A 22,187-nucleotide genomic window follows, 5' to 3' on the forward strand; every position below is an offset into this window, starting at 1 on the left:
TGCACATTTATAGCCACCCAGTTATGTTGTGACATTTGGTACACCCAAAGCATTCCTACGGTATCCGGGAGTTGCACAATCTCATGCTCTAAGGAAATGATACTTGACATTAGAAAAGCTCTGAGAAAACGAACTACACGATCTTGTGCTAGGCTTAGGATTGGGTCTTGTCCATCACATCATTCTCCTAATGATGTGATCCCGTTATCAACGACATCCAATGTCCATGGTCAGGAAACCGTAACCATCTATTGATCAACGAGCTAGTCAACTAGAGGCTTACTAGGGACATGGTGTTGTCTATGTATCCACACATGTATCTGAGTTTCCTATCAATACAATTCTAGCATGGATAATAAACGATTATCATGAACAAGGAAATATAATAATAACCAATTTGTTATTGCCTCTAGGGCATATTTCCAACATCTATGGACTTTATCAGGGGGTATGAGCGATAGAAAAGTTGGAATACAGTAGATATAATTCAAGAATAAAATATGAATGCGTTTGCAACAGTACTTAGAGTAGTGATTTGCTTTGTTATACTAACGGATCTCACGAAGGTTTTTGTTGAGTTTTGTGTGATTGAAGTTTTCAAGTTTTGGATGAGATCACGATGGATGAAGGAATAAGGAGTAAGAAGAGCATAATCTTGGGGATGCTCTATGGCATCCCAAACTATTATCTAAAAGAGAAGCAAGCAACTAAGCTTAGGGATGCCCCCGAGTGGCATCCCCTCTTTCTTCTAACGACCATTGGTATTTTACTTGGAACTATATTTCTATTCGTAACTTATCATGAGTTTTGCTTGGAGCATCTTGTAGTATATGAGTCTTTGCTTGTTTTGCTTTTTATTTTGTGTCATCTATCCTTGTTGGACACACCTATTTGAGGGAGGCAAAATTATGCTTCGATTTGTTAAAAATGCTCTTTGTACTTCACTTAAATCTTTTTGAGCTATGGAATTGCTCTAGTGCTTCACTTATATCTTTTTGAGCACGATGTGCTTTAATACTTTTGAAGAAATGCTCTCATGCTTCACTTAGATTTATTTGAGAGTTATTAATTTTTTTAAGAAATTCTCTCATGCTTCACTTAAATTATTTTGAGAGAAGAAACTTTTTATGCTCATGTTCTTCACTTAGATTTGTTTGAGCTATCAAAAGCAACATATGAAATTAGTTCCAAAGTGATAGATATTCAAGAGGGATATAATAAAAACTTTGATGAAGATCATTGGACAAAATAAACTTTATTCTTTGTAATAGTTTTGCGATATGATGATATAATATGTGAGTCATGTTGATGAGTAATTATGCTTTAGTAAGAATATTGGTGTTAAGGTTTGTGATTCCCTATGCAAGCACGAAAGTCAATATTTTTGCAATGAAATTACATCCTACTTGTGGTACATTATTTGGTATTAGTTATGCTTAATGCTCGCTGATAACCCACAGGTATAGGCGATCGCAACAGTTTTCGAGGGTAGAGTATTCAACCCAAATTTATTGATTCGACACAAGGGGAGCCCAAGAATATTCTCAAGTATTAGCAGTTGAGTTGTCAATGCAACCACACCTGGATAACTTAATATATGCAGCAAAGTATTTAGTAGCAAAGTAATATGGAAGTAATGGTAATGGTAGCAAAAGAAATATTTTTGGGTTTTGTAGTGATTGTAACAGTAGCAACGGAAAAGTAAATAAGTGGAGAACAATATGTGAAAAGCTCGTAGGCATTGGATCGGTGATGGAGAATTATGCCGGATGCGGTTCATCGTGTAACAGTCATAACATAGGGTGACACATAACTAGCTCCAATTCATCAAAGTAATGTAGGCATGTATTCCGAATATAGTCATACGTGCTTATGGAAAAGAACTTGCATGACATCTTTTGTCCTACCCTCCTGTGGCAGCGGGGTCCTAGCGGAAACTAAGGGATATTAAGGCCTCCTTTTAATAGAGTACCGGACCAAAGCATTAACACATAGTGAATACATGAACTCCTCAAACTATGGTCGTCACCGGGAGTGGTCCCGATTATTGTAACTTCGGGTTTGCCGGATCATAACACATAGTAGGTGACTATAGACTTGCAAGATAGGATCAAGAACTCACATATATTCATGAAAACATAATAGGTTCAGATCTAAAATCATGGCACTCAGGCCCTAGTGACAAGCATTAAGCATAGCAAAGTCATAGCAACATCAATCTCAGAACATTGTGGATACTAGGGATCAAACCCTAACAAAACTAACTCGATTACATGATAAATCTCATCCAACCCATCACCGTCCAGCAAGCCTACGATGGAATTACTCATGCACGGCGGTGAGCATCATGAAATTGGTGATGAAGGATGGTTGATGATGACGATGGCGACGGATTCCCCTCTCCGGAGCCCCGAACAGACTCCAGATCAGCCCTCACGAGAGAGTTTAGGGCTTGGCGGCCGCTCCGTATCGTAAAACGCGATGAATCCTTCTCCCTGATTTTTTTTCTCCCCGAACACGAATATATGGAGTTGGAGTTGAGGTCGATGGAGCAACAGGGGGCCCACGAGGCAGGGGGCACGCCCAGGGGGGCAGGCGCGCCCCCCACCCTCGTGGACAGGTGGTGGGCCCCCTGGCCTTGATTCTTTCGCCAATATTTTTAATATTTTCCAAAAATAAGTTCCGTGGAGTTTGAGGTCATTTCGAGAACTTTTTTTTCTGCACATAAATAACACCATGGCAATTCTTCTGAAAACAGCGTCAGTCCAGGTTAGTTCCATTCAAATCATGCAATTTAGAGTCCAAAACAAGGGCAAAAGTGTTTGGAAAAGTAGATACGACGGAGATGTATCAACTCCCCCAAGCTTAAACCTTTGCTTGTCCTCAAGCAATTCAGTTGACAAACTGAAAGTGATAAAGAAAAACTTTTACAAACTCTGTTTGCTCTTGTTGTTGTAAATATGTAAAGCCAGCATTCAAGTTTTCAGCAAAGATTATGACTAACCACATTCACAATAACTCTTAGGTCTCATGTTTACTCATGTCAATGGCATAATCAACTAGCGAGCAATAATAATAAATCTCAGATGACAACACTTTCTCAAAAAAATCATAATATGATATAACAAGATGGTATCTCGCTAGCCCTTTCTGAGACCGCAAAACATAAATGCAGAGCACCTTTAAAGATCAAGGACTGACTAAACATTGTAATTCATGGTAAAAGAGATCCAGTCATAGTCATACCCAATATAAATTAATAGTAATGGATGCAAATGACAGCGGTGCTCTCCAGCTGGTGCTTTTTAATAAGAGGGTGATGACTCAACATAAAAGCAAATAGATAGGCCCTTCGCAGAGGGAAGCAGGGATTTGTAGAGGTGCCAGAGCTCGATTTTGAAATAGGGATAAATAATATTTTGAGCGGCATACTTTCATTGTCAGCATAACAACCAAGAGATGGCGATATCTTTCATGCTACACACATTATAGGCGGTTCCCAAACAGAATGGTAAAGTTTATACTCCCCCTCCACCAACAAGCATCAATCCATGGCTTGCTCGAAACAACGAGTGCCTCCAACTAACAACAGTCCCAGGGGGAGTTTTGTTTGCAATTATTTTGATTTGATTTGCATAAAGCATGGGACTGGGCATCCCGGTGACCAGCCATTTTCTCGTGAGTGAGGAGCGGAGTCCACTCCACTTGAGAATAACCCGCCTAGCATAGAAGATAAGGACAGCCCTAGTTGATACATGAGCTATTCGAGCATACAAAACATAATTTTATTTGAAGGTTTAGAGTTTGGCACATACAAATTTACTTGGAACGGAAGGTAGATACCGCATATAGGAAGGTATAGTGGACTCATATGGAATAACTTTGGGGTTTAAGGGATTGGATGCGCAAGCAGTATTCCCGCTTAGTACAAGTGAAGGCTAGCAAAAGACTGGGGAGCGACCAACTAGAGAGCGACAACAGTCATGAACATGCATTAAAATTAATGAACATTGAGTGCAAGCATGAGTAGGATATAATCCACCATGAACATAAATATCGTGAAGGCTATGTTGATTTGTTTCAACTACATGCGTGAACATGTGCCAACTCGAGTCAATTAAATCATTCAAAGGAGGATACCACCCTATCATACCACATCACAACCATTTTAATAGCATGTTGGCACGCAAGGTAAACCATTATAACTCATAGCTAATCAAGCATGGCACGAGCAACTATAATCTCTAATTGTCATTGCAAACATGTTTATTCATAATAGGTTGAATCAGGAACGATGAACTAATCATATTTACAAAAACAAGAGAGGTCGAGTTCATACCAGCTTCTCTCATCTCGATCAGTCCATCATATATCGTCATAATTGCCTTTCACTTGCACGACCGAATGATGTGAAAATAATAATAGTGCACATGCATTGGACTAAGCTGGAATCTGTGAGCATTGAATAAACAGGAGAAGACAAGGCAATATGGGCTCTTGGTTAAATCAACAATAATGCATATAAGAGCCGCTTCAACAATTTAATTATGGTCTTCTCCTATCGACCCCCAAAGAAAAGAAAAGAAATAAAACTATTTACACGGGAAAGCTCCCAAAAAGCAAAAAGAACAAGAAATCTTTTTGGGTTTTCTTTTTAATTATTACTACTACATCATGAAAAGTAAACTAACTAAAAGCTACTACTAATTTTTTTGGTTTTTCTTAAGGTTTATTAAACACACAAGAAAAAAGCGTAAAAAGGAAAATAAACTAGCATGGATAATACAATGAAAGAGTATGAGCACCGACAACTAGCAATGAGTGTGCAAACATAAATGTAATGTCGGTGGGAAATACGTACTCCCCCAAGCTTAGGCTTTTTGCCTAAGTTGGTTTATTGCCACGGATGGCCTGGCGGATATCCATAGTTGTAGTTGGGGTCGGACTGCGAAGAGGAGGACTCTGATTTGCCACTGGTTGGCAATCATCTCCGGATCCCACTGGTAATGAGACTGTCGTGGAGGATCATATTGTGGTTCCGGCTCTGGCTCTGTGGCTGATGTAGGGTTCCGGTAGGCGTGAATGGCCGCCAACGGAACGAGATACTGGCCTGTAGATAAATCAAACAAGGAAGGAGCAGGCAAGGTAATAGTCTCAGGATGATGTTTATCAAAGAACAATTTGTATTTAAGCTCCCTTTCCCTATTCTTTACAATAAAATCATGCGCTACCATGCTCTTATAATCTAAATAAACAGTAGGCATCAATTTTTCTTCTTTTTCATAGTGTCTAATAGGTATGTTATAATATGCAGCAAGGCGTGAAGCATAAACACCTCCAAAGATGGGGCCCTTTGTACGGTTTAGACTTAACCGTTTGGCAATAATACCGCCCATACTAACAGAGTCGTCACGGAATAAACCATGGAACAAAATAATAATATCAGGGACACTAAGGTTTCCATAGTTTCCGCGACCAATTAAGCAACGACTAGCAAATATTGCAAAGTAGCGTAAAACAGGAAAATGTATGCTAGTGATTCTTGCATCGGAAACCTTCCTAGTTTCCCCTATAGTAATAGTGTCAATAAACCCGTCCACATCTTTACGATGCGGTTCCTCTAAACTACCCTCGAAAGGTATTTTGCAAACCCTGCAAAATTCATCTAGTGACATCTTCTTAACCACATCATATAAATGAAACTCTACTGAAGGAGGTGATTCCTTAGGATAATAGTAGAAGTTTTGCACAAAAGTATTGGTGAGTAAGAGATACTGTTCACGTTGGTCGCGGAGGAAGTCGGTAAGGCCTGCATTCTCAGCCAATTCATAAAAATCATCATAAATCCCGGCTGCTCTCAAGAAATCATTGGAAGGCCATTCACACGGCCAAACCTCCGCGGTGCGAGGCAAATTATATTTGGGCCTCTCTGCTTCCTCACTTTGCTTTCCCTTCGAGCTTCGGCTCGATGAGCCCCTCAAAAATCTCTTCATTATTTCTGAAAAATTCTGAAATTTTTAGTAACTTCAAATAAAATTAAACCAAACGCAACAAAATTGATAGCAACTACTCCTACAAGTGCCTAGAGCCTATATCATGCATTAGAACTACTTGGAACCATATAAATTTGACATGGAGGCTCAAGAACATGGTCACCTAGGCAGCACAAATTTGCAATGAATAAAGCACTAGAACAAAAACTAATTGGACCAATGCACGAGTCACATACCAAGGAACAATCTCCCAAAGCAGTTTTGTGAGAGGTGCTTTGAGCAAGGAGATCGAAAATCGCAGGAAAATGAGCTAGAACTCGTGCTTGAGCTGGATGGTGATTTTTTTGGGAGGAAGAAGAAGTGTGTGGGTGCAGGAATAAGTGGAGAGGAGCCACCATGGGCCCACGAGGGGGGCGCGCCCTGGACCCACGTGGCTAGGTGCTTGCTCCCCCTGGTGTGTTCTCAGTGCCAGATGTTCTCAAATATTCCAGAAAAATCATATTTCAATTTCGGGGCATTTGGAGAACTTTTATTTTTGGGGTATTTTTATATTGCATGGATAATTCAGAAAATAGACAGAAAAATACTATTTTTACTTTATTTCAACTAAATAACAGAAAGTAAAAGGAAGGTACAGAAGGTTGTGCTTTCTAGTTTCATCCATCTCATGCTCATCAAAAGGAATCCACTAACAAGGTTGATCAGGTCTTGTTAACAAACTCATTCCGAATCACACGAAACCGGAGAAATTTCGAATAACACTATGTTACCTCAACGGGGATATGCACATCCCCAATAATAAGAATATCATATTTCTTCTTGACAGTAGGGAGAGGAAATTCAAAACCTCCGAAAATAATTGATGGAATTTTTCCAATAGAATTGATACTGTGGACTTGAGGTTTTTTCCTCAGAAAGTGTACCGTATGCTCATTACCATTAACATGAAAAGTGACATTGCCTTTGTTGCAATCAATAACAGCCCCTGCAGTATTCAAAAAGGGTCTTCCAAGAATAATAGACATACTATCGTCCTCGGGAATATCAAGAATAACAAAGTCCGTTAAAATAGTAACGTTTGCAACCACAACAGGCACATCCTCACAAATACCGACAGGTATAGCAGTTGATTTATCGCCATTTGCAAAGATATTTCAGTAGGTGTCAACTTATTCAAATCAAGTCTACGATATAAAGAGAGAGGCATAACACTAACACCGGCTCCAAGATCACATAAAGCAGTTCTAACATAGTTTCTTTTAATGGAACATGGTATAGTTGGTACTCATGGATCTCCTAGTTTCTTAGGCATTCCACCCTTAAAAGTATAATTAGCAAGCATGGTGGAAATTTCAGCTTCCGGTATCTTTGTTTTATTAGTAACAATTTCTTTCATGTACTTAGCATAAGGATTCATTTTAAGCATATCAGTCAAACGTATACGCAAAAATATAGGTCTGATCATTTCAGCAAAGCGCTCAAAATCCTCATCATCCCTTTTCTTGGATGGTTTCGGAGGAAAAGGCATGGGTTTCTGAACCCATGGTTCCCTTTCTTTACCGTGTTTCCTAGCAACAAAGTCTCTCTTATCATAACGTTGATTCTTTGATTGTGGGTTATCAAGATCAACAGCAGGTTCAATTTCTACATCATTATCATTGCTAGGTTGAGCATCATCATGAACACTATCATTAACATTTTCACTAGGTTCATGTTCATTACCAGATTGTGTTTCAGCATCAGAAATAGAAAAATCATTGGGATTCTCAGGTGGTTCAGCAATAGGTTCACTAGAAGCATGCAAAGTCCTATCATTTTTCTTTTTCTTCTTTTTAGAAGGACTAGGTGCATCTATATTATTTCTATGAGAATCTTGCTCAATTCTCTTAGGGTGGCCTTCAGGATACAAAGATTCCTGAGTCATTTTACCAGTTATAGTAGCCACTCTGACAGCATAGTCATTATTCTTATTGTTCATTTCATTGAGCAAATCATTCTGAGCTTTAAGTACTTGTTCTACTTGAGTGGTAACCATAGAAGCATGTTTACTAATGAGTTTAAGTTCACCTTTAACTCTAGACATATAATCACCCAAGTGTTCAATCATATATGCATTTTGTTTTAATTGTCTACCAAAAATAAGCATTAAAATCTTCTTGCTTAACCATAAAGTTATCAAACTCATCCAAACATTGGCTAGCAAACTTAGTAGGAGGGATTTCAGCTTTATCATATCTATAGAGAGAATTTACCTTACTACCTGTTTCGGGTTATCAAGACCATGTGTTTCTTCAATTAGTAATGAATTAAGATCATATATTTCTTCAACAGATGGTAAATTAAGACCATGTATCTCTTCAATAGGAGGTAAATTCTTAACATCTTCAGCTTTTATACCCTTTTCTTTCATAGATTTCTTTGCCTCTTGCATATCTTCAGGACTGAGAAATAGAACACCCCTCTTCTTCGGAGTTTGTCTAGGAATAGGCTCAGGAGCTGGCTCAGGAAGTGTCCAATTATTTTCATTTTCAACATATTATTTAATAGAATTTCAGCTTCATATGGTGTTCTTTCCCTGAAAACAGAACCAGCACAACTATCCAGGTAATCTCTGGAAGCATCGGTTAGTCCATTATAAAAGATATCAAGTATTTCATTTTTCTTAAGAGGATGATCAGGCAAAGCATTAAGTAATTGGAGAAGCCTCCCCCAAGATTGTGGGAGACTCTCTTCTTCAATTTGCACAAAATTATATATATCCCTTAAGGCAGCTTGTTTCTTATGAGCAGGGAAATATTTAGCAGAGAAGTAATAAATCATATCCTGGGGACTACGCACACAACCAGGATCAAGAGAATTAAACCATATCTTAGCATCACCCTTTAATGAGAACGGAAATATTTTAAGGATATAAAAGTAGCGAGTTCTCTCATCATTAGTGAACAGGGTGGCTATATCATTTAATTTAGTAAGATGTGCCACAACAGTTTCAGATTCATAGCCATAAAAAGGATCAGATTCAACCAAAGTAATTATATCAGGATCAACAGAGAATTCATAATCCTTATCAGTAACAAAGATAGGTGAAGTAGCATAAGCAGGATCATATTTCATTCTAGCATTCAGAGTTTTTTGTTTCAGCTTAGCTAATAATTTCTTAAGATCACTTCTATCATTGCAAGCAAGAAAGTCTCTTTTAGTTTCTTCATCCATAACATAGCCCTCAGGCACAACAGGCAATTCATATTTATTAGGGGGAGAGTCTTCATCATCACTCTTCAATATTATCAGTTTCAATAATTTCATTCTCTCTAGCCCTAGCAAGTTGTTCATCAAGAAATTCACCAAGTGGCACAGTAGTATCAAGCATAGAAGTAGTTTCATCATAAGTATCATGCATAGCAGAAGTGGCATCATCAATAACATGCGACATATCAGAATTAATAGCAGAAGCAGGTTTAGGTGTCGCAAGCTTACTCAAAACAGAAGGTGAATCAAGTGCAGAGCTAGATGGCAGTTCCTTACCTCCCCTCGTAGTTGAGGGATAATTTTTTGTTTTCTCATCTTTCAAGTTCCTCATAGTGACCAGCAGATATAAATCCCAAGTGACTCAAAGAATAGAGCTATGCTCCCCGGCAACGGCGCCAGAAAATAGTCTTGATAACCCACAAGTATAGGGGATCGCAACAGTTTTCGAGGGTAGAGTATTCAACCCAAATTTATTGATTCGACACAAGGGGAGCCAAAGAATATTCTCAAGTATTAGCAGTTGAGTTGTCAATTCAACCACACCTGGATAACTTAATATCTGCAGCAAAGTATTTAGTAGCAAAGTAATATGGAAGTAACGGTAACGGTAGCAAAAGTAATATTTTTGGGTTTTGTAGTGATTGTAACAGTAGCAACGGAAAAGTAAATAAGCGGAGAACAATATGTGAAAAGCTCGTAGGCATTGGATCGGTGATGGAGAATTATGCCGGATGCGGTTCATCATGTAACAGTCATAACATAGGGTGACACAGAACTAGCTCCAATTCATCAATGTAATGTAGGCATGTATTCCGAATATAGTCATACGTGCTTATGGAAAAGAACTTGCATGACATCTTTCGTCCTACCCTCCCGTGGCAGCGGGGTCCTAGCGGAAACTAAGGGATATTAAGGCCTCCTTTTAATAGAGTACCGGACCAAAGCATTAACACATAGTGAATACATGAACTCCTCAAACTATGGTCATCACCGGGAGTGGTCCCGATTATTGTCACTTCGGGGTTGCCGGATCATAACACATAGTAGGTGACTATAGACTTGCAAGATAGGATCAAGAACTCACATATATTCATGAAAACATAATAGGTTCAGATCTGAAATCATGGCACTCGGGCCCTAGTGACAAGCATTAAGCATAGCAAAGTCATAGCAACATCAATCTCAGAACATAGTGGATACTAGGGATCAAACCCTAACAAAACTAACTCGATTACATGATAAATCTCATCCAACCCATCACCGTCCAGCAAGCCTACAATGGAATTACTCACGCACGGCGGTGAGCATCATCAAATTGGTGATGAAGGATGGTTGAGGATGACGATGGCGACGGATTCCCCTCTCCGGAGCCCCGAACAGACTCCAGATCAGCCCTCCAGAGAGAGTTTAGGGCTTGGCGGCGGCTCCGTATCGTAAAATGCGATGAATCCTTCTCCCTGATTTTTTTCTCCCCGAACACGAATATATGGAGTTGGAGTTGAGGTCGATGGAGCAACAGGGGGCCCACGAGGCAGGGGGCACGCCCAGGGGGGCAGGCGCGCCCCCCACCCTCGTCGACAGGTGGTGGGACCCTGGCCTTGATTCTTTTGCCAATATTTTTAATATTTTCCAAAAATAAGTTCCGTGGAGTTTCAGGTCATTCCGAGAACTTTTTTTTCTGCACATAAATAACACCATGGCAATTCTGCTGAAAACAGCGTCAGTCCAGGTTAGTTCCATTCAAATCATGCAAGTTAGAGTCCAAAACAAGGGCAGAAGTGTTTGGAAAAGTAGATACGACGGAGACGTATCAACTCCCCCAAGCTTAAACCTTTGCTTGTCCTCAAGCAATTCAGTTGACAAACTGAAAGTGATAAAGAAAAACTTTTACAAACTCTGTTTGCTCTTGTTGTTGTAAATATGTAAAGCCAGCATTCAAGTTTTCAGCAAAGATTATGACTAACCACATTCACAATAACTCTTAGGTCTCATGTTTACTCATGTCAATGGCATAATCAACTAGCGAGCAATAATAATAAATCTCAGATGACAACACTTTCTCAAAACAATCATAATATGACATAACAAGATGGTATCTCGCTAGCCCTTTCTGAGACCGCAAAACATAAATGCAGAGCACCTTTAAAGATCAAGGACTGACTAAACATTGTAATTCATGGTAAAAGAGATCCAGTCATAGTCATACCCAATATAAATTAATAGTAATGGATGCAAATGATAGCGGTGCTCTCCAGCTGGTGCTTTTTAATAAGAGGGTGATGACTCAACATAAAAGTAAATAGATAGGCCCTTCGCAGAGGGAAGCAGGGATTTGTAGAGGTGCCAGAGCTCGATTTTGAAATAGGGATAAATAATATTTTGAGCGGCATACTTTCATTGTCAACATAACAAAATTGATAGCAACTACTCCTACAAGTGCCTAGAGCCTATATCATGCATTAGAACTACTTGGAACCATATAAATCTGACATGCAGGCTCAAGAACATGGTCACCTAGGCAGCTCAAGAACGGCGGTGAGCATCATGAAATTGGTGATGAAGGATGGTCGATGATGACGATGGCGACGGATTCCCCTCTCCTGAGCCCTGAACGGACTCCAGATCAGCCCTCCTGAGAGAGTTTAGGGCTTGGCGGCGGCTCCGTATAGTAAAACGCGATGAATCCTTCTCCCTGATTTTTTCTCCCCGAACACGAATATATGGAGTTGGAGTTGAGGTCGGTGGAGCAATAGGGGGCCCACGAGGCAGGGGGCGCGCCCCCACCCTCGTGGATAGGTGGTGGGCCCCCTGGCCTTGATTCTTTCGCCAATATTTTTAATATTTTCCAAAAATAAGTTCCGTGGAGTTTCAGGTCATTCCGAGAACTTTTGTTTCTGCACATAAATAACACCATGGCAATTCTGCTGAAAACAGCGTCAGTCTGGGTTAGTTCCATTCAAATCATGCAAGTCAGAGTCCAAAACAAGGGCAAAAGTGTTTGGAAAAGTAGATACGACAGAGACGTATCACTCGCTTATGAGATTTTTAGTTTCTTGGTTGGATGCTTCTCAATATTTTTGCTAGCCTTCACTTGTACTAAGTAGAAATACTACTTGTGCATCCAAAATTCTTAAGCCCAATTTTTTCCATATGAGTCCACTATACCTACCTATATGCGGTATTTCCGTGCCGTTCTAAGCAAAATTGTATGTGCCATCTCTAATCTTCAAAATATATTTCCTTTTTTGTGTGCTCGTACAACTCATGAAACGGCAGGGGGTGGATTATATTTTTTTCATGCTAGATGTGTTATTCTCAAGATGAGTGTTTATTCACTTGTCATTGCACGAGAGTACGACAAAGGTTTTAGGGATGCCAGGTCCCAAAATGAAAAATGAATTTATTTTATGTTGCCAAATAATAAATTCCTTGAAAGTGTTGGTATGGACGGCACTCGTGGATTCAGTTAGCCGTGGAATGTGAAAGTATGGTGGAAAAAGGAATAAACTTTAATTTCTGTTTGGGAACCGCCTATGATATATCTAGCATGGAAAGTATTGGGAACTACCCGATCATTTTCGTTGGCAGGAAAGGCATGCCACCCAAAATGTTTTATCTCTATCTTTTTCGCTTTGAGATCTGGCACCTCTACAGATCCCTACTTCCCTCTACGAAGGGCCTTTCTATTTATTTTATGAAAAAAAATATTTGAGTCTCCATCTTCTCTTATAAAGTACTAACTAAGGGGCACTATGATCGTACTTGAGCATTGGGTATAGCTAATATGCGAGTGTGTTTCATGAATGGATCAATGATTGAGCATAATGGGCTAGGGATAACTTGTTTTAGTGTTGATATTTTGAAAGACATGGTTGCTTGTTGATATGCTTGAGTATTGAAATCTTGATGTCAAAGCTAGACTATTGCTTTGAATCATATAAAAGTCCAAATGTCCATGCTACAAAAGAAAATAATATGCGATGAACATGTTAGGCAGCATTCCACATCAAAAATTTTGTTTTTATCATTTACCTACTCGAGGATGAGCATGAATTAAGCTTGGGGATGCTGATACGTCTCCAACGTATCTATAATTTTTTATTGTTCCATGCTATTATATTATCATTCTTGGATGTTTTACAATCATTTTATAGCAACTTTATATCATATTTTGGGACTAACCTATTGACATAGTGCCCAGTGCCAGTTGCTGTTTTTGCTTGTTTTTTAACTTCGAAGAAAATCAATACCAAAGGGAGTCCAAACGCAGGGAAACTTTTTGGAGAATTTTTCTGGACCAGAAGACACACGATGGGCCAAGGAAGTACCAGAGGGGGGCACCGAGGGGAGGAAAACCCACCTGGGCGCGCCTGGGGGCCCAAGCGTGCCCTGGTAGGTTGTGCCCGCCTCGTCCGCCTCCTACACCGCCTCTTTGCTCTATAAATACCCCGAAAATCTAAAAACCCTAGGGGAGTCGACGAAACACAATTCCAGCCGCCACAAGTTCCAGAAACCAACAGATCCAATCTAGACACCATCACAGAGGGGTTCATCATCCTCATTGGTGCCTCTCCGATGATGCGTGAGTAGTTCATTGTAGACCTACGGGTCCATAGTTAGTAGCTAGATGGTTTCCTCTCTCTCTCTCTCTTTTAATTCTCAATACAATGGTCTCTTGGAGATCTATTTGATGTAATTCTTTTTGCGGTGTGTTTGTTGGGATCCAATGAACTTTGTGTTTATGACCAGATCTATTTTATCCATGAAAGTTATTTGAGTTTTGATCTCTTATATACATGATTTCTTATAGCCTCGTATTTCTTCTTCGAATATTTGGTTTAGTTAGGCCGACTAGGTCAATTTTTCTTGCGATGGGAAGAGGTGCTTTGTGATGGGTTCAATCTTACGGTGGTCAATACCAGTGACAGAAGGGGACATGACACGTATGTATCGTTGCTATTAAGGTTAACAAGATGGGGGTCTATTCCTACATGAATAGATCTTGTCTACATCATGTTATCGTTCTTATTGCATTACTCAGTTTTTCCATGAACTTAATACACTAGATGCATGCTGGATAGCGGTCGATGTGTGGAGTAAGAGTAGCAGATGCAGGCAGGAGTTGGTTTACTAATCTTGGACGTGATGCCTATATAATGATCATTGCCTAGATATTGTCATAATTATTTGAAGTTCTATCAATTGCCCAATAGTAATTTGTTTACCCGCCGTATGCTATTTTTCTCAAGGGAAGCCACTAGTGAAATCTACGGCCCCCGTGTCTCTTCTTTATCATATTTGCCTTCGAGATCTATTTTTATTTGCTTTTATTTTCAGATCTATTAATCCAAGAACCCAAAAATACCTTGCTGCAATTTTTTGTTTTTTTTACTTTATTTCACGTTTCTGCGAGATCTAGTTATCCAATCTACTACAAATTTATCTATCCTTTTACCCGGGAGGGATTGGCAACCCCTCTTTCATGTCAAGTTGCAAGTATTTGTTCTTTGTGTGCAGGTACCATTTACATAGTGTTGCATGGTTCTCCTACTGGTTCGATAACCTTGTTCTCATCACTGAAGGAAATACCTACCGTAGCTGTGCTGCAACATCCGTTCCTCTTTGGGGAAATACCGACGTAGTTCAAGCCGCATTAGCCCTTGTTTAGTTTGTACGGACTGCAGTCACCTGCATCGGGAAGCGGCGCGGGCAGTGCTCCCTTGGTCGGCGTGCCACTTCAATGCCGACGTTAGTGAGCGGTCTCGTCCTCTCTCGCCGGGCATGAACGCGGGCACTGACGTTCTGAAGCGAGCTGTCCGTTTCAGGCAGGAAGCGCGGGGGGTGAGGGAGGGGTTTTTGGTGGGTCAGGGTGGTCAGAAGCGGGCGCGGAAGCGGTCTGGACTCCCACAAAGCCCCCATGCTTGTCTCTGATTTGCGGAAGAATGCACACGTGGACCGCGCTCGTGTTGGATGGCTTCCGTTGTGCGGATGCATGCAGGAGGTTTGCCGATCGGCGTTCGACATGCCCTTAGTGGGTTATGTGGGGCAAGCTGTAGAAGTAGAATCCTAACAGATGAATCGATCATCGAGAAAACAGAGAATGTAGTTAGATGGTGCACACAAGAGGACGTCACTGAGTTTGCATCCTCTACAGGCGCTGCCCAGCGGGTCACGAACGGGCTTCCACAAGGTCGGTCTCGAGTGCAGGTGTGCCCGACTGTCATGGTGTCTTGGCCCGACCTATGGCGCACCGACGCGGACAACCCTGCCATGTACCGTCAGGACCTTCAAGGTGTGCCGAGTGTCGGACTCCAAGTGCACCGAGTCTGTTAGTGCGCACGACGATGAAGTGATCACCATGGCCGCCGTCGGGTTCGACAGCGTCGTGTTCACTGGATCGGCTGACGGCACCATCAAGGTGCGGCGGCGGAAGATGGCCGGGAAGGGTGGCACGACAAAGCATATCCTCGAGAAGGTACTCAGGAAGGGCGAGAGCGCGGTCACCGCCATCGCCATGTTGCCCAAGGACCGCGTCGTCTACGTGGGCTTGTCGGACAGGCTAGTCACCTAATGGTACTGGGTCACCGGCGAGTCGAGGTATGGTGGTGTCCTCTAGGGCCACAAGATGTCGGTGATATGCCTGGCGATGCGCGGCAACATCGTCGGAAGCGGCTCGGCTGACCGGCCCCTCTGCGTTTGGCGTTGTGACGGGCGGAGCATGTCTGTCTACGCGTGCTAGCCGGACACATCGAACCCATGAAGTGCATTGCCATGGATGAGAAGGTTTGGACAGTGATCGACAGTTCGTGGTGTACAACGGAAGCCTCGACAGGTCGGTCAAGGTTTGTCGCTTGTCGGACGTGGAAGCAGAGCGAGCCGTGCCAACGCTGGTGAAGGAGAACACCAGCACCACCGCAGCCATCGCAAGTGTGGAGGGGTCGACCGGCTCTGGTGCCGTACGCGGAAGCGTGGGCGCTGTACCAAACGTCGGAGCTGAAGCCCGTGCACGTGGCAGCTGAGTGAGGTCAAAGCAATCGTACGTGCGTGCATGGAAACAATGTGATGGGATCGGCAAAGCGGGTTTAGTGGGGTTCCCATGGGTTAAATGGGATAGCCCTCGGGGGAATTCATTATCTCCTCTAAATTTTGATTTAGCAGCTGATGCCTTGGCTATTTATGCTTAATAGTGCTAAAAAGCTGGTCTTATAAAAGGGGTTCTCATTGAAAATACTGTAAATGGTGTTAATATGCTTCAGTATGTAGATGACACAATTTTTTTGTTACAGGATGATTATGACAGTGCTCACAAAAATATGTTTTATGTCTCTTTGAGCAAATGTCTGGTTTAAAAAATAACTTTCACAAAAATGAACTCTTTCTTTTTGGAGATGTTGTTGATAAGGCAGATGCCTATACTAGGATTTTTACTTGCCTTGTTGGTACTTTACCCATGAAATACTTGGGACTCCCTCTAGATGAACAAAGGATTAGAAACAAACATTGGAAAGCTCCTGAGGAGAGGATGGAAGGTAAATGTGAAAACTGGCGGGGGAGATTACTAGCTAGTCCTAGGAGAATCACCCTGATACAGTCTTCGTTAACTGGGATTCCATACTTTATGATGTCTTTTTAAGGGTAACCAGTGGGTGTTTGTAAACGTATGGGAGTTTTTTAGATCTAGACTACTATGGCAAGACAATGTTGATAAGAAAAAAACCATCTTGTTAAGTGGTCTGAGGTTTGTGGACCTAAAGACATGAGTGGATTAGGGATTCAAAATTTAACTTTGATGAACAAAGCTCTGTTGTATAAGTGGTGGTGGAAACTGCTACCTCTTGAGCTTGCATTGGTTTTTCCCTTGAAGAGGAAAGGGTGATGCAGCAAAGTAGAGTAAATATTTCCCTTAGCTTTTGAGAACCAAGGTATCAACCCAGTAGGAGACAACGCAACAAGCCACTGAATACATGCCCAAACAAACACCAACTTGCACCCAACGCGATAAAGGGGTTGTCAATCCCTTCACGGTTATTTGCAATGTGAGATCTGATATAGATGGATAAACGGTAAAGTAATATTTTTGGTATTTTTGATTTATGTAACGAAAGTAAAATATTGCAAAGGAAGTAAATAGGAAACCAAAATGGTAGATCTGAAACTTATATGATGGAAAATAGACCCGGGGGCCATAGGTTTCACTAGAGGCTTCTCTCAAGATAGAAAATAATACGGTGGGTGAACAAATTACTGCCGAGCAATTGATAGAAAAGTGCAAAGTTATGACGATATCTAAGGCAATGATCATGAATATAGGCATCATGTCCGTCTCAAGTAGACCGAAACGATTCTGCATCTACTACTATTACTCCACACATCGACCGCTATCCAACATGCATCTAGAGTATTAAGTTCATAAGAACAGAGTAACACATTAGGCAACATAACATGATGTAGAGGAATTAACTCAAACAATATGATGAAAAACCCATCTTTTTATCCTCGATGGCAACAATACAATATGTGTCGGTTCCCCTTCTGTCACTAGGATTGAGCACCGCAAGATTGAACCCAAAGCTAACCACTTCTCCCATTGCAAGAAAAACCAATCTAGTTGGCCAAACCAAATCGATAGTTCGAAGAGACTTACAAAGATATCAAATCATGCATATAAGAATTCAGAGAAGATTCAAATAATATCCATAGATAAGCTGATCATAAATCCACAATTCATCGGATCTCGGCAAACACACCGCAAAAGAGTATTACATCGAATAGATCTCCAAGAACATCGAGGAGAACTTTGTATTGCGAATCAAAGAGAGAGAAGAAGCCATCTAGCTACTAGCTATGGACCCATAGGTCTATGGTAAACTACTCACGCTTCATCGGAGAGGCAATGGTGTTGATGTAGAAGCCCTCCGTGATCGAAGCCCCCTCCGGCAGGATGCCGGAAAAGGTCCCTAGATGGGATCTCACGGGTACAGAAGGTTGCGGCGGTGGAAAAGTGGTTTCATGGCTCCCCCGGAAGGTTTTGGGGTATTTTAGAATATATAGGAGGAAGATCTAGGTCAGGGGGTCACCAAGGGGCCCACAAGGTCGGGGGCGCGCCCTACCCCCTGGGCGCGCCCTCCACCCTTGTGGCCGCCTCGTGGCTCTTCTGACTTGCACTCCAAGTCTCTTGGGTGTCTTCTGGTCCAAGAAAAATCATCGCAAAAGTTTTATTCCGTTTGGTATTCCTTTTTTGCGAAACTCTAAAACAAGGAAAAAATAGAAACTGGCACTGGGCTCCAGGTTAATAGGTTAGTCCCAAAAATCATATAAAATAGCATATTAATGCATATAAAACATCCAAAACAGATAATATAATAGCATGGAACAATTAAAAATTATAGATACGTTGGAGACGTATCAGAAACTTCTTGATTCAGAAGGCTTATGGCAGGAGATTATTAGTAATAAATAAAAAAGGACAAATGTTTGAATGCAGTCACATCTAGACAGGGCATTCTCACTTCTGGTGTGATATTCTTAAACATAAAGATCATTTCCTATCTCTCTGTATCTCTCTCTCTATGTGTGTGTGTGTGTGGGTGTGTATGTTTATTGTAGGGAATGGGGACAATGTGAGGTTTTGGGAAGATTTGTGGATTGGACCTAAATCCCCGAAATGTAGTTTCCCTAGATTATACAACATATGCTTTGATAAAAACAAGTCTGTTAGAAATATCCTTGACAAGGGAATAAATAATGTGAGATTCGGGAGGACTCTGATAGGAGATTCTCTTGAATTATGGAATCACATTAAAGAGGCTTGTGCCTCTCTTGTTCTGAACAACAGAAATGATGAGGTTGTATGGACCCTGATAAAGAATGGCATTTATTCCGTCAAGTCTTTTTTATAGACATTTGATTGAAAACAGGGTTAAATACCCACATCTCTTTATGTGGAAAGTTAAAATGTTGCCTAGTGTGAAGGTTTTCATGCGGCTAACTCCCAGAAATAGTATTCTCACTAAAGATAACTTGCTCCGTAGAGGTTGGAGAGGTGATAAGAACTGCCCCTTTTGTGGAAGGGATGAAATTGTTAATCATCTCTTCTTCACTTGCTCGGTTGCACGCTTACTCTGGAATGTATTAATGTGCTTTTAACTTGACTGATGTGCCTAATAACATATATTCTTTGGTTGGGTCTTGGGTGAATTTTTTTACTAAAATGGAGAGAAACTTGGTGATGGTGGGGATCTCTGCAATTTGCTGGACCCTATGGAAATTACGTAATGGTATAATTATTATTAATAATAATGTGGATAATCCTTGTACCCTTGTCGATTTATTCTTGAAATGGCTTCATGATTGGAATATTTTGTAGAAAACCCTCAAAAGAAGTAAATTGCTCGCAGCAGGTGCGAGGCAAGTTGGGAGAGTTGCTGAGGAGGTTTTCATGGCGGCCCGTGGATGATGGCCCGGAGGGAGAAGAATTACAAAACGCTGATGTTGTTGGTGTTCTGCTTCCTGGAATCGCCAAAACAAGCTTAGTGTTGCTTCAAGGCTCTTCTCTTCTACTATTTTCACTTGTTGGTCCTGTAATAAAAATGAACGTATCGCTCCTACTTTAAAATGCTTGTAATAATGTTGATACTTGATTTGTAGGTTCTGGGATGATTTTGAGCCCAGGCCGTAGATCTGGTCCTTGTGCGGGGGGGGGGGGGGGGGAGGGGGTTGTGGGGGAGGGATGGCTCCCCTTCTGACCTTTCTTAGTTGGGATTAGATGCGTCGTTGGTAGGTGTGGTACGTCCCAAACGTATCTACTTTGCCAAACACTTTTGCTCTTGTTTTGGACTCTAATTTGCATGGTTTGAATGAAACAAACCCAGATTGACGTTGTTTTCAGCAGAACTACCATGGTATTATTTTTGTGCAGAAATAAAAGTTCTAAGATTGGGCTAAAACTTGACGGAGAATATTTCCAGAATATATAAAAAATATTGGTGAATATACCTACTGGAGGGGTGCCACCAGGGATCCACGAGCTCAGGCGGCGCCCCCTAGGGTGCGCCCTGTGAGCTCGTGGGTCCCACATGCCTCCGTTAGCCCTAACTCCAACTGCATAAGTGAAGTCTCGCGAAGAAAAAATTAGAGAGAAATAATCATCATGTTTTACGAGGCGGAGCCGCCGCCACTGATACGTCTCCAATGTATCTACTTTTCCAAACACTTTTGCCCTTGTTTTGGACTCTAACTTGCATGATTCGAATGGAACTAACCCAGAATGACGTTGTTTTCAACAGAATTGCCATGGTGTTATTTTTGTGCAGAAATAAAAGTTCTCGGAATGACCTGAAACTTCATGGAGAATTTTTTGGAATAAATAAAAAATACTGGCGAAAGAATCAATACCAGGGGGGCCACACCCTGTCCAGAAGGGTGGAGGGCGCGCCCACTCCCCTGGGGCGCGCCCCCCTGTCTCGTGGCCCCCTGAGGCTCCACCGACCTCACCTCCAACTCTATATATTCACGTTCGGGGAGAAAAAATTCAGAGAGAAGGATTCATCGCGTTTTACGATACGGAGCCGCCGCCAAGCCCTAAACTCTCTCGGGAGAGTTGATCTGGAGTCCGTTCGGGGCTCCGGAGAGGGGAATCCGTCGCCGTCGTCATCATCAATCATCCTCCATCACCATTTCATGATGCTCACCGCCGTGTGTGAGTAATTCCATCGTAGGCTTGCTGGACGGTGATGGGTTGGATGAGATTTATCATGTAATTGAGTCAGTTTTGTTTGGGTTTGATCCCTAGTATCCATTATGTTCTGAAATTGATGTTGCTAAGACTTTGCTATGCTTAATGCTTGTCACTAGGTCCCGAGTGCCATGAATTCAGATCTGAACCTATTATGTTTCCATGAATATATCTGAGTTCTTGATCCTATCTTGCAAGTCAATAGTCACCTACTATGTGTTATGATCCGGCAACCCCGAAGTGACAATAATCGGGACCACTCCCGGTGATGACCGTAGTTTGAGGATTTTTTGTATTCACTAAGTGTTAATGCTTTGGTCCGGTACTCTATTAAAAGGAGGCCTTAATATCCCTTAGTTTCCAATAGGACCCCGCTGCCACGGGAGGGTAGGACAAAAGATGTCATGCAAGTTCTTTTCCATAAGCACGTATGACTATATTCGGAATACATGCCTACATTACATTGATGAACTGGAGCTAATTCTGTGTCACCCTATGTTATAACTGTTGCATGAGGAATCGCATCCGACATAATTATCCATCACTGATCCAATGCCTACGAGCTTTTCACATATTGATCTTTTCTTAGTTACTTTTCCTTTGCCACTGTTACAATTACTACAAAACTGCTACTGTTACCTTTGCCACCGTTACCGTTACTTCCATACTACTTTGCTACTAAATACTTTGCTGCAGATATTAAGTTTTCCAGGTGTGTTTGAATTGACAACTCAACTGCTAATACTTGAGAATATTCCTTGGCTCCCCTTGTGTCCAATCAATAAATTTGGGTTGAATACTCTACCCTCGAAAATTGTTCCGATCCCCTATACTTGTGGGTTATCAGCCACCTCCTGTTCTTCATCAGGAGAGATGATCTGGAATCCATTCGAGGATCTGGAGAGGGGTATTCGCTGCCGCCATCATCATCAACCCTTCTCCATCAACAATTACATGATGCTCACCATCGGGAGTGAGTAATTCCTTCGTAGGCTTGCTGGATGGTGATGGAGTTGGATGAGATTTATCATGTAATCGAGTCAGTTTGTTAGGGCTTGATCCCTAGTATCCACTATGTTCTGAGATTGATGTTGCTATGACGTTGCTATGCTTAATGCTTGTCACTAGGGCCCGAGTGCCATGATTTCAGATCTGAACCCTCTATATTTTCATGAATATATTTCAGTTCTTGATTTTCTCTGCTAGTTATA

General features: G+C 41.5%; 1 pseudogene; it reads left to right on the forward strand.

The window, feature by feature from the left end:
* The window catches only part of LOC123120757 (uncharacterized), a 51,313-nt pseudogene extending 35,048 nt beyond the window's left edge, over positions 1-16,265 (forward strand).
* The last annotated feature ends 5,922 nt before the right edge of the window (positions 16,266-22,187 follow it).

This window comes from Triticum aestivum, chromosome 5D (assembly GCF_018294505.1).
Source record: "Triticum aestivum cultivar Chinese Spring chromosome 5D, IWGSC CS RefSeq v2.1, whole genome shotgun sequence".
Classification (NCBI taxonomy): domain Eukaryota; kingdom Viridiplantae; phylum Streptophyta; class Magnoliopsida; order Poales; family Poaceae; genus Triticum; species Triticum aestivum.